General features: G+C 34.4%; 1 long non-coding RNA gene across 2 annotated transcripts in view; it reads left to right on the forward strand.

Moving 5' to 3' along the window:
• LOC131826993 (uncharacterized) overlaps window positions 1–13,904 on the forward strand; it is a 213,239-nt gene extending 199,335 nt beyond the window's left edge. For both annotated transcript variants that reach the window (XR_009351844.1, XR_009351843.1), the window contains one exon: window positions 13,757–13,904. This is a non-coding gene — a long non-coding RNA (uncharacterized LOC131826993). The remainder of the gene's footprint in view (window positions 1–13,756) is intronic.
• The last annotated feature ends 442 nt before the right edge of the window (window positions 13,905–14,346 follow it).

Here is a 14,346-nt window from a genome sequence, read left to right on the forward strand (position 1 = left end):
AAGAAGGCAAGGAGGAAGGGTGGGAGGGATGGATGGATGGTAACAGAGGCAGAGAGGGAAGAGAGAAAATAAAGCAATTACCTCAGAATGAAACTCATGGTCTAGAAAGTCAGTCAGGGAAAATGTTTTAAAAACATTAAGAGATGAATTATGAGTTGGCAAAACTTACGAAAGAAGTATTTATTTCAAAGATTAAATTGGAAAGACCACAAGGGAGACGAAGCATTATAGAAAGTACATTAAGGACATGTTAGTGAGGATGCAGAGAATGGGGAACCCTCTTCACTGTTGGTGGAAATGATAGGTCAGTTAAAGCTGCCAATAATAAAAGTATGAGCAGAATTGAAGAGTACAAAGAAAAACACTGAAAAATACTAACAAATAGGACAAGTGAATGAAAATAAGGACAAAGCAATGGAAAATATGTTAATATCATAATTGCTTATGGGAGTAAACAAATAGATATGCAAGTAAAAAACAAAGTTATAAAAAAGTTGCATAAAGTTCTAACTACTGGAACAGAGATAGAGAGGAACTAAACATGAATAAAAATGAGATAACAATGATAAAAATTTGTTTTATTTCCAGAAAATATATTGAAATAATAATAAAATGAAGATCATTTCTATTTACCAGATGCCCACCGTTACACTAATTATTTAATGTTATACTGAGGGGAATCAGCCAAGAGAATTTATGTAAATGGACTTAATTCATGTTGGGTTTTTTCGTGTGTTTTTTGGTTTTTTTTTTTAAGATTTTATTTATTTATTTGACAGACAGAAATCACAAGTAGGCAGAGAGGCAGGCAGAGAGAGAGGAGGAAGCAGGCTCCCTGCTGAGCAGAGAGCCCGATGCAGGGCTCAATCCCAGGACCCTGGGATCATGACCTGAGCCGAAGGCAGAGGCTTTAACCCACTGAGCCACCCAGGTGCCCCTCATGTTAGTTTTTTAAAAAGTGGATTTCTAGCTAAAGCACAGAGCAAAATGTTATTCTCTGATATATGCAAGAAACACAAGTAAATTAAAGAACTTTAGGAATGTTGAAAACTAAAGATAAAAATTAAGCCAAATAAAAGCCAATACTTACAGAGGAATCAGTCCACATTAACATCTTGTGAGATGAATGAAGTTATTTTTTAACGTAAAGAGTATAATTGATTGATAATGTAGCAGTTATGAATATCTGCAAACCAGATAACATGACACCAACCATTATAAAACAAAAACAGTGCAGGTACAAGAAAATAGTCAAAACACACCAGATGTGGGAAGCTTACTCATTGTCCTTACAGTTCATGACAGATGAAGCAGGTAGGTGTTGGGGGCAAAGGAGGAAAGAGGAAGCACTGCAAATTCATTTGTACAAGTCAGGAATGTTGTAAAGATGCCCACTGCCATGGCTGTCATTTAACATTATGGTGAAGGAAATCAGCCAAGAGAAAGGTATTAGAAGTTTTTAAAATCAGTAAAGTGAAGTTAAACCCCTGCATGCAGATGATATGATTATATACCTGGAATTATCACCTGAAATGAAATGAACTGAGTAACTACTATAAATAATAAGATATATTGTGGTACACTTTCGTAGCAATATGGACGGGACTGGAAGAGATTAATGCTGAGTGAAATAAGTCAAGCAGAGAGAGTCAATTATCATATGGTTTCACTTATTTGTGGCGCATAACAAATAACATGGAGGACATGGGGAGGTGGAGAGGAGAAGGGAGTTGAGGGAAATTGGAAGGGGAGGTAAACCATGAGAGACTATGGACTCTGAAAAACAACCTGAGGGTTTTGAAGGGGTGGAGGGGGTGGGAGGTTGGGGGAGCCAGGTGGTGGGTATTAAGGAGGGCACGTATTGCCTGGAGCACTGGGTGTGGTGCAAAAACAATGAATACTGTCATGCTGAAAATAAATAAATAAATAAATAAATAAATAAGGATATATTCTGGTACAAGATGAATAATGTATCCATATGAGTAACTTTCATGTATACTAAAATAACTTTAAGACTTACTGCCATATTGTACCTAGGCATATTGTTTGGGTATTTATAACAAGCTTAGGTACATTGTTTGTGTATTAATTTCTTATGGCTTCTGTGAAAATTACCATAAATTTAGTAGCTTAATTCAACGGATAATGATTTCCTCACTTTTCTAGATACCAGAAATCTGAAATATGTGTCACTGGGCAAAATCAAGATGTTGGCAGGACTTTCTCTAAAGATTCTAAGTGAGCAATCCTCTTCTTGCCTCTTCCAGCTTCTAGTGGCTGCCAGCATGCTTTGAGTTGTGGCCACATCTCTTCAATCTTGGGCTCTATGGCCACATTGCTTCCTGGTCTTCTATATATATCTGCTTTCCTCTCATAAGGACCTTTATGATTGTGTTTAGGGCCCATCTGGATAATTCAAGATAATCTGCTTGTTTCAAAATCCTTTAATCACATCTGAAAATACCCCTTCTCTTTGTAAAATAATGTTTACTGGTTCCAGGCATTAAGACGTGGTATTTTTGGGTGGCTTTTATTCCATGTATGTATATTATGAATTAATTTCCTTGCTATGGAATGTAAAATGGTACTAGCTATGTACCATCTTTGGGAGAATCAGTAAAAGTTTCTTTTTCCCTCAGCACGTTTGGACAAAACCTAACTGACCTGGGAACATTACAGGCCTACTTAAATTCATCATGAATTTAAAAGCTATACATGACCATATAATAGACAAGGAGTTAATATCCAAAACATAAGGAACTCTTACAACTCAGTAGCCAAAAACAATCTGATTAAAAATGGGCAGAAGGACCCAAACAGATACTTTTCCAAAGAAGACGTACAGGTGGCCAACAGGTACATGCAAAGATGCTTAGCATCACTAATCATCAGGAAAATGCCAATCAAAACCACAATGTGATGTCACTTCATACCTGTAAGAATGGCTGTTATCAAGAGAGAGAAGTTTACAAGTCCTGGTAAGGATGTGGAAAAAAGGAAACTTATGCACTATTAGTGGGAATATAAATTGGTACGTTATAGAGAAGAGTATGGAGGTCCCTCAAAAAATTAAAAATAAACCTGCTGTATGGTTTCACTTCTGGGTATATATCTGAAGGGAAAAAAAAAATGATAGTCTCAAAGAGATATCTGCACCCCTGTTCTCATTGTAATATTATTCACAATAGCCAAAACGTAGAAACAACCTAAGTGTCCATCAGTGGATGAATGAATGGATAAAGAAAACATAGAGAAATAAAATTCAGCCATAGAAAAAGAAGGAAATTCTAGCATTTGTGACAACATGCGTGGATCTTGAGAGCATTATGGTTAAGTGAAATAAGTCAACCTGATTTTTATATAATCACACTTATGTGTAGAATCTTTAAAAAAAATAAAATTATGATGAGCACCATTTGAATCACTCAATTCCATACCTGACACTGATATTGTGTTGAATCACTTAATTCTATACCTGACACTAATATTACACTATATGTTAACTAATTGGAATTTAAATAAAAACTTGGGGGAAAAAAAACCCCAAGTCATAGAAACCGAGCATAGAATGATGGTTGTTGCCAGGGGTTGGCAAGTGGAAGAAATGGGGAAATGATTTTGTTCCAAGGGCACAATCTTCCAGTTATAAAATAATGAAGTTTCTGGAATTTAATATTCAGCATGGTGCCTATAGTTAACAATAACTGTATTATATAGTTGGAAGTTGCTGAGAGAGTAAATCTTAAATGTTCTCACCACACACACACACAAGTAATTAAGTGAACCGATGAAATTGTTAATTAACCATATTGTGTAATCATTTTGTAATACAATCATGTATCAAATCATGTTATACACCCTGGAGTTACTAGTCTTATATGTCAGCTATACCTCTGTGAAGTTGGAGGAAAAGTGACATATCCTCTGAGGAAAAAAAAAGTAAAGATACTTGTGACTATGTGAAATTATTTAGGTTCTATATTTATATCAAAGTATGAATATTCACTTCAGAAATATTGTATATTATTGTGAGATTCTGCCTAGATACCACTGGTTGGTGTTAGGTAAAATGCAGTAAATGCATCAGATTACCTTTCAAAATCTGAAAAACTCCAGATTCCTAAATAATTTATCTCTAAGAGTTTCTAAGAGGTATATAAAATTTGTAAAATGAGACATGCAAGAAATTATTACTGGTGTTATCTGTGGCAAGAAAATTGGGGCTTTTTTTTTTCACCTCATATACTTCTATGCACTTTGAATTACATTAATCATAAATTACTTGAAAAAGTTACTTTAAAATGAATTATGGTATATCTCTGTATTGGGAAAAACTGTCAGTCTATGTCATGATTTTTAAGTGGGTGGTACTTTTAACCAAGAATCTAGAGAAAGTTGAGATAACTATGAGCTGGAGTATAGGATGGACTTTATGGAAAGTTAGTTTAGCTATCTTTATAGATTCTTTTTGCATGTTTGTCACTTATATGAGCTCTTCATTCCCTGACGTTTAATTACTTATTTTTCTTTGAAACCCTTAAACTAAGCTTTTAATGACCAAGCAAATATTTGCATGAATTATAAAATTAATGGAAATAGTGTCACTACATGCCTCTATTTTATTAATTAATAGTAAAAGAATTTATTTGAAGCAAATTGAATTTCAGTGAAGTGTCTCCAGTTATGTTTCTTGATGGGATTTTTTAAACATCTTTATATTTAATACAAAATTTTCCAAAATCAAATGTGATTTTAACCCTTAATATTACTTCCATCTTTTAATTGGTATTAGCATAATATACTGTAACTTCATTTGATTTTACCATGAATGCATAATTTTTTCTATCACCTTCTAAAACTGATTGTGTTGACATAGTAGTCCATAACTGCCTTTGTTACACGTGACCATTCAATTATATTATTCTTATGCTATTTAAGATTTTTAATTTCACGTAATACTTAATAATAAAAATATAGGGGCACATGGGTGGCTCAGCGGGTTTAGCAACCAACTCTTGATTTCAGCTGGGGTCATGATCTCAGGGTCATGAGATTGAACCCTGTGTTAAGATCGGTGCTGGGTATGGAATCTCTTGAGATTCTCTCTCTCTCTCTCTCTCCCCCCTCTCTTTCCCTCCCTCCCTCTGCCCATTCCCAGTCCCACCTCCCTCTGTATGTACATGTGCACGTGTTCTTTCTCCCTCTCTTAAAAAAAAAAATATGTGTGTGTGTGTGGCATATAAAATAAAACTACCTATTGAAGGAAGGCATTCATGTTTTATTGCTTTTTCAATTCCAACTAAAATCCTAATGTGGACTTTAAGAAGTTAATAAATATGATTTGATCACAGTATCTTTATGTTATATAATAGATCTTAGTATCATTTTCATTTCAAAAAAAGAAAAGTCATGAAACTACTTATTTCCAGCTGCAAGCATTAGCTGAATTTCCTCATCCTAAATAAGACCTATAGACTAATTTTCCTACAAATCAGTTGCTACTGCTACATTATCTTAACATGTATGTACCCTTTGCATTATTCCTTTCTACCTCCAATGTTGAGTATACAGTTTATGAAAGACTGCAGAATTATTTTTTTCTAGTACTTCAAACATGCTTTACACAGACTATTAAAGAAATAGCAGGTTCTATAAAATCGGAAGCTCACATTTTGCTTAATTACCTAGATACAATTATATTTTATACTTTATATCATTAAATATTCTCATAATATTAAACATATTGTGATGTTAAAGGATAAAACAACAAAAAAGAATTTTTAATGTTGTGATTTACCACATACTGGAGTAAATATTGGGAGCAGCTTGAATTTAGGTCATGGTTATGTAACAGAATCTAGTAATCATGTTATCATGTTTTACTTATAAATTGAAACTTTTCCATTTTACTTATATTATTCAATTGAATAAACACAAATTATAGAAAATAATTTAGATGACTAAATAAACATTGGTAATTTGGTAAGAATTTTATCCTGTTACAATTTATTTTCTAGGAGTATCAAAAAAAGTGTGTTGGTTTCTTGCTACATATATTCAAACTTATTTGTTTTCAGTTGTACCTATGTTTTGTTATTTATATTCTAAAAAATGTTTTTGGTTATTTCCTTTTACATATATAAGTGTATACATGTATACATATAAGTGTATATATATATGAGAGAAAACTATGCTGTATAAAATCAATGTAGCTTTTCCTAATCTACTGAAGAAAATGTCTCATTTTACTCTTTGTTAACTAGCTGTGATCTACTTTTGGAAGTGGCCATTTAGCAGATCTTAATACCCTAGGCATCAAGCCAGTTTATGTGTTCGAGTGAGTAACATCTTCAGTGCAAGATGAACATCAAGTTCAGGAACCCGAATAAATGAACATAGATTTTGGTGGATTTTGCTTACTCTTTGCTTTCTTCTTCTTTTTTCTTCTATAATTCATCTTTTATAAGTTAAGACTTAAGATTGTTCAAATGCAGACAGATTCTAGTTTCTTCATTCTTTAACTTTTCTGGTTAAATACTCAATTTTAAATTTTCTCCCGTTTCCAGAAGCCATTATTCATCAATATATAGCTTTATATTGGTTTATAAACATTCTCTAACTTAAATTGGAATTAAAAGAAATTGGACATCAGATTTAAGAAGAAATTGCCAGATTAACTTTCTGTAACTGTTTTCAGCATTTGACAGAAATTTTTTCTTTTTTTGGTCCCAGCTGGTGTACTTATTAACATTAAACACAAGACCGTTCTCTTCCCTGACCCCAGGAAACCATGGCCACAAAGTCACAGGCTCCTAAAGCAGGGTCCTTCTGCCCCTTTCCTGAAACAAGCTCTCAGGCTTTGACAGTAGTCTGAGTTGCCCCAAGGCTATGAGTTACTGAATCTTTTTGTTCATTATCTTCATAACAGCCTGTTTCATGGCATGCTTCTGCTGCAAAATTGGCTGGATTTTCTCCATTTGCTTGTTGAGGAAGTCTGTCTTCTTCCTGAAAAAAAGAGCATCTTCAGCTATGTAGAAAACATAGTAGCCTGTTCCCACATCAATGAGTACATGTGCTACGTCATGTAGTTTCCCAGGGACATATGTAGAACTTGTCAGTGAGATGATTAATTCTTTCCCCTTGGTGTTCTTATTGACTATGTTCGGACATTCCTTGGCTTCTACATACTTGGTCTGTACCACCCTGGGCTGGGTGATGGATGTGGACAAGAACTTCACTTCCTAGTCCAGCTGGTTCTTGATTATTTCTAGCTATAGCAACCCTGTAAACTAGTATTTATTATACATAGTAAAGATATCCAAGTGCTGTCTCTGCTAGTAAGTGGCCTGTTTGCTATTTATCTTCAATTATGTGGAGAAAAATGATTTGACAATAGTAAATTAAAATTATAACAATATTTTTAATAATACTTGACTTTGTGGCCAAATGAGTATTTACATATATACTGAAAAGTAACTCTAAGTTACAACATCAAAAGTAGGTGACAGACTGCTTTTATGATCTCATCTTTTGGAGTTCTTCATCTTCTGTGCTTTTGACATCAGCTGGTTTTAATTTCTAAAGAAAATTCTGCTCAAGAAAATTGGGGATAAGACCATATTCTTTTTAATTATGACTTTTTAAAAGTATTTGAGACTTTAAGGCGTTCCTTTTGATTAGATATGTGCAATTTACAGATTTGGTGATGGTTGTCCTAATGCAAATTCACAGGCTTCATAGTAATTGTATGCTTCTCCTTAATTATATGCCACCAGAAGTTCTTTGTGCTTCCTATCTTTAACCAACAATCTATGAGACAATAAGTTTCAAAAGGTAGGACTAAGAGCTAAACAATTTAAACTTCTGTAATAATCACAGACACCATGTGTTAACCTCATGAATAGCTAGTGGCTTAGAAACAAGCATGCTTCTAAGGTCCCTATGATAGTCATTCACTCAAATGCTTTGGATGCTCTTAAGGTGAAGAAATATTCAACTATGCCATTATTAATTTTTTTTAATTACAGATTTAAATAGATGTCATTACTGCTGTTTACATTACGAACTCCTTGGAAAACTGTGATCTTCTAGATTGGGGTCAAAATCTTTTCTGTAAAGGGTCAATAATAAATATTTTAGGCTTCACAGGCCAGCATGTCTCTTGCACTACTCATGTGCTGCTAAGGTGTGAATGTAGCCATAGCAATACATAAACAAATGAGTATGGCTGTAGTTATGGGCACTGAAATTTAAATTTTATTTAATTTTCAGATGTCATAGAACTTTTTTCCTTTGATGCTTTGAGCCATTTAAAAATGTAAATACCATTGTTGGCTCATAGGTCATACAAAAACAGGTGTCAGACCAGATTTGTTTTACAGGCTGAGGTTTGCCAGCTCCTGCGCTAAATGGTTAAATCCACCAGTTGAGAAAATGAACTCATAAACTTCTCCACTACCAAGTCTATCACACCATTCCAAAGTTCTTACTAATTTGAGCATATGCCTGATGACAGAAGATATTCAATTTGTCACCAGCAGCTTCTGTGTGATTCCAATAATGTTGCTTCTCAGTCCCACTCCATAAGTATCTCATAGAAGTAAAAAAAAAATCCTCACCCCTGCCTTTTGTGAAACTAATTGTCTTTTGTAAAGATGATGTATTGTGATATAACAGAAATAAAACTAGGAGGCTTGAAAAACAGACAGTAGCCCTTGTTCTGCCACTACTCAAAGTGGTCAAGTTTCTCAAACTTCTGAGGCTCCATTTTCTCACTTGTTCATCTCAATGAAGTATTAAGAGGTCATATTGTAATATATGAAATCACTGAGATATGAAAATCACTGGCAAAGTAAAAAGTGTGACGTAAATATGCCACTGTGGTGGTGATTGCGCTTTTTATTTATTCTTACATATGATTTCTGACAGAGCTCCCTATGCTGATGTATCCCTCTTCAGTCTAGGAATAGATTAAGGATTGCACATAAATATTCTTCAGGCATTTTGCCACCATACTCTCACACATTTAAGCTACTTTTATCGCTTTACTGTATAGATTTATCAGGTTCATTACTAATCGTACTACAAAATTTTCAAATTATATTCCACATACTCTTTCCTATCACTACTCTATGAGAGCAAAGACCATTTTATCCTTGCTATATCCGCAGGACCCAAAACAATGTCTAGAATATATTTGGGTCTCATATATAGTTTCTGAGTTGAATTAGTGATGAAGATAATCCCATATGTTTACTTGCTTTTTGTATCAAAAGGAATATATAAAGCTCATCATAAACAAAACATTTTTAAATGCATAAAATAAATAGGATTGCAAAGAAAAACTGACTTTATTCAACTTTACTGAAATGTAATTCTATTCACAGACAGTCCATGGATGCTGGCTCTCAAAATATAGAAGGATTTCTAGCTAGTTTTCAGGAAATATACAATCCATAACTATAAATTACAAAATTACTTTGATAGAATGTAAAACAAATGCAGGCTTTATCAGGTCTCTTCTTTATGAAATCTTTGCACTTTTAAATTATAATAAAAACACTGGATTTTTTAAATCTACTTTGTTAAATTTCTTTTGGTTACAACAAGAAAAATAGGTTTTAGTAAGCTTACTCAAAAAGTACATTTGTCTGGGAAGATACCATCATAGAATTGACAGGTGGGAAAGAATGTAACAGGAGCAGCTCTGGAGATTTCAGCTTTTTCCAGTGGAGGGCCATTGATGGTGGCTCCCCGTGATGGGTCCAAATTTCAAAATTCCAGGAGAGAAACCTAAGTGATCGAGCTTGACTCATAGATACGTGCCTGAATTAGTCAGCCAAGGTCAAAGAGTGGAATTGAATTGTGTTGTGGAGATATCAGCACTGAAGGTTACTGTATGGTAGCAGGATGAACTGGAAAGCCACCTCAAGATATATAAAATCTTATTAATCTGCTTCTAGGAAATAGTACATTTATTTTATACTTACTAATTTTTTCAGAAGAAACATTTCACTGCAAGACAACTTTGTCTATTGATAGCTAGACTACCTTTATAATTATGAATTTTAATGTATGCCAAACCACCTGCTACTATGTTAATAAATGGATTAATAACATATAATACAGGCAATATAATGTAGTGACACTATAGCATAGGTGTTAAGAGAGTGGCCCTTGAGCCAGACTTGGTTGGCTTCATAACCCATATCACTTAACTAACTGTGAAAGATTAGATAAGTTACTCAGTTTCTGCCCTTCATTTTTATTGTCTGTAAAATTTATCAGTGAGCTTTTGCTGATGGTTTATAATACAAACCATAAAATCTCACTGGCATACCAAAAAAAGCTTTTCGTTTTTGCTCAGGAGTCTGTGGGTAGGTTGAAGTAGGTGGACATGGATCCAAGTGGAGAATGCGTCTAAGTCTGAGCCAGATATCTCTCCTTTGCCATGGAGCTAACTAAAGCATTTTTTTTTCCTCAGAGTAAAAAACAAGAGGGCACCTGGGAGGCTCAGTCAGTAAGCGTCAGACTCTTCATCTCACCTGATAGTGTTGATGTCAAGGCTGTGAGTTCAAGCCCAACATTAGGCTCTGCACAGGGCATGGAGCCTACTTAAAGAAAAGAAAAGAAAAACTAGATAACAAGGGAAGAAGTGCAATTGCACAAGCATATTTCTTGTCCCTTGCACAAGCGTATTTCATGTGGCTGTCTGCATGATGTCTTATGTTACCCCATTGGTCAAAGCAAGCCCAGGCCCAAAGTCTCAGAGCAGAGCTATATACATATACCTTCAATGGAGGTGTGCTAGGGAAAGAGGATGTGGTTCAATCTACTACTTTACCACTACTACCCATTAATGGGTAAAATTAATTCTTATCTAATAGAATTATTCTAAGTTCAATATATGTAAAGACCTTAGAATAGTGCCTGGTACAGAGTAAATGGTCAATAAATATTTGTATTATTGGGCATATTCTTATGCAGAAACACAAAAGTTCAGTGTCGTGTGTGTGTATATGCATATATATATATCTATATAGATATGTATAAAACTACATGTTTGGGACATGTGTCATTTCCTTGGCATTGGACACACATGCTAAATTTAATTTAAAACTAGTCTGTATTTCTGTTGCTGTGATTAGATGAGCAAGTTTATGTGTCTTTCCGACTGGTCAGCCAATTCTGGGATAATCAGTGATTACTACCTCAATTATTTAACTGTTAGTAGAATCATAGAACTGCTAACGACCATTGAGTTCAATCGTCTAGACTTACAGATAATGCATTGGGCAAAGAAAGGTGAGATACCGGGGCGCCTGGGTGGCTCAGTGGGTTAAGCGGCTGCCTTCGGCTCGGGTCATGATCTCAGGGTCCCCGGATCGAGTCCCACGTCAGGCTCTCTGCTCAGCAGGGAGCCTGCTTCCCTTCCTCTTTCTCTCTGCCTACTTGTGATCTCACTCTCTCTCTGTGTCAAATAAATAAATAAATAAATCTTTAAAAAAAAAAAAAAAAAGAATGGTGAGATACCCAAATGAAAGAGAAAGAGCTAAATAGATAAAGATGGATGGATGAATGATAGGTAAGGAATTAAATAGAAAATAGGAATGCAAAGAAGGGCAAACCTGGATCTGTGGACTTCTAGCTAAAAACTCTTACTGTATCACATACTCTACGTGTTGTTTCCGTAGTTTTCTTGAAATGCCATTTGTCCTATTTTTTTCTTTTAGTGAACCTTAAAAGAAGAAATAATTTTAAGCTTTTAAAATGCTTTCATGCTATTCCTTCAGTTGAAAAGAACTATATTACAGGATAGGGTTTACTTACAATGTAAAAAACAAAAATAGCTGGTCCTTATAGAAGCCTTCATTTATCCACTTAACTAATATTGATCAATACTTATCTATTAGGCACTGCGCATACAGCAGAAAAAAAGATCCTTGATCTGATGAGCATACTAGGTAATCATTCCTTTCTGTGTAATGGAGAGACAGGCAGTCTCCTTGTGCGTACAGGAGAGACAGGCAATCAACAAACTGATTTGTAGAATATTCCACAAATAATGGATAGGATATTCAGTAATCTCTTCTGTGCAATTCCAAAATCAAAAAGCTCTGAAGTTGAAAGTGTTTATAATTCATATTGTAGTAAAACCTGACCTAATCTTAATTTGTTTAGTAGTAAAAGTGATATGAGACTATTTATTGCCTTTTTTAAAAAATCTCACTTAGAATGAATACATGTTTTCCTGTAGACGTGTTAACCAACTAGACCTCTCAGATACAGAGGGAAGAGGAATGTGTTACATAATTACACTACATGTACCATATTATCTTTAAAAATGCAAGTATTTCCAAACACATCTGGTTTCTATAAGGATTGTGTTGGACTCTATAACATTTAGAAATTATAAATACCATGAATGAAAATAAAGCCAGTATGTGTATAAATAAAGGGGCCATTGAGAAGGAGGTTTGAGTGTGGAAGTTGCATGGCTAGATAGTAAGAGAAAGACTCTCTGGGAAGTGACTTTAGAGCAGATTCTTGAAACAGGCTATGGAGCTCTCAAGGGAAAAGAAAGAGAGTTTGGTTATTGGGAATAAACATGTGGCTCTCTGGGGAAAAGAGTTTCAGTCTGAGGGAAGACCAAGGTCAAGGACATAAACCATAACTGTGCTTAGCATATTCAAGGAAGAACAAGAAGGCACTAAGGCTATAGAATACCAAACAAGGGGAGAGTGGTGAGATAAACTGACAGGTAAACAGCGGTCCAATCATGTAACATAGGGTAAGACTTTAACCTAACAGTTATGGGAAAACTTTGGAGAATTTTGAGCAAAGCAGTCTATAACCTAGTTTTCTTTTTAAAAATGACACTGTGTTACTCTAATAAAAATAACACTTTTGCTATGTGGATGATAGATTGTTGTAGTAATAAGAATTTGGAAAAATAAATGATCATTGCTCTGGGTAAAATTCAGAAATTTAATGGTAAAATTTTAGTTTATTAATAAAACTATATCTTAGTCATACTTTAAGAAAATATTTATTTGAACAAGTCCTGTGCTATGAATTAATCTAAATATTATTAAACTATTGTGGTTTTTGTTGTTTCTAGAATTTTCCCTAAAGATTGAGGCTGGGAAGTTAGCTTTTCCCAGTCTCCCTTCCTCTTCCAAAGATTCTTCTCTTGGGGCTCCTGGGTGGTTCAGTTGGTTAAACGTACAACTCTTGGTTTTTGACTTGGGTCCTGAACTCATTGGTTGTAGGATTCAGCCCTGTGTCAATCTCCTCAGTTGGCAGGAAGTTGGCATGAAAGATTCTCTCCCACTGCCCCTTCCTCCGTTCATTCTCTCTTTCTCTCTCTCAAAAGACTTAAGTTTTAAAAAAAAGATTCTTCTCTTGTACCTGCTGAGATACAATCAGAAGAAAAAGCCCTGAACTGGGAGTAGTAAGAACTGTTTTCTCATGCTAGCTCTGCCACTAATTGTAGCTTTGGTTGAGTTGTTTAACCTCTCTAGATTTCAGTTTCCTATACTGTGAAGTGTGGGGATTGAATCCTCTGATTGACATAGCTTTTTCTTACTTGCATTCATGAATGTAGCAAGTCTTTTGTGTAAGACTAAAATTCTATGATTCTTAATGAGAACTCGTAAAAATCTCAAAATGTCCTTAAATGTGACTCTAAAGAAATACAGAATAACTGGCTATCTGTTCAGAATTGGTAAGTTCACTTTTCTTTCCTTTTTAACAGGACCAAGGAAATAAATACCAGAAGCCAAGAGCACAGAATATTTTCTGTCATCAATCCACAGAACCTTGATACTTCTTTAATTCCATCACACACAAAGGAATGACCACCTTGGCAGATGGCCACAGAGGATGTCAACAATTTCTTGGAGGCAAGCAATGAAATATTTATATTATGAGTTTTCTGTTGTTTAGTATGTAGAAACAGGTAGTATTATCTTGCATTTTAATGAAGAAAAACAGTGTTCTTTAGTATAAAAACTTTATATATTATGCATAGCCAATATAGATATTTCTCTATAGCTAAGCTATTTCTTTCTTTCTTTGCTTTTTCCTGAGCATTTTTGCCTGTCAAAAACTACACTAAGCTCTCTGCATATTGTATTTCATAGTATAGAGCTGCATTAAATCCCTAAATATAAAATAAAAATTTAAATAACAGAAATTAAGTAGCCATGTTTGAAAACACTGCCATTTGTATCATCTTGGACACATAATCATCTAACTACAATACTGAATAGTTTCAAAGGTTAGAATTCTTTTCTGTTTATATCCACACCATTTATGAAATTTTTTTGTTTAATTCCAGCATTT

This window comes from Mustela lutreola, chromosome 3, assembly GCF_030435805.1.
Source record: "Mustela lutreola isolate mMusLut2 chromosome 3, mMusLut2.pri, whole genome shotgun sequence".
NCBI lineage: Eukaryota > Metazoa > Chordata > Mammalia > Carnivora > Mustelidae > Mustela > Mustela lutreola.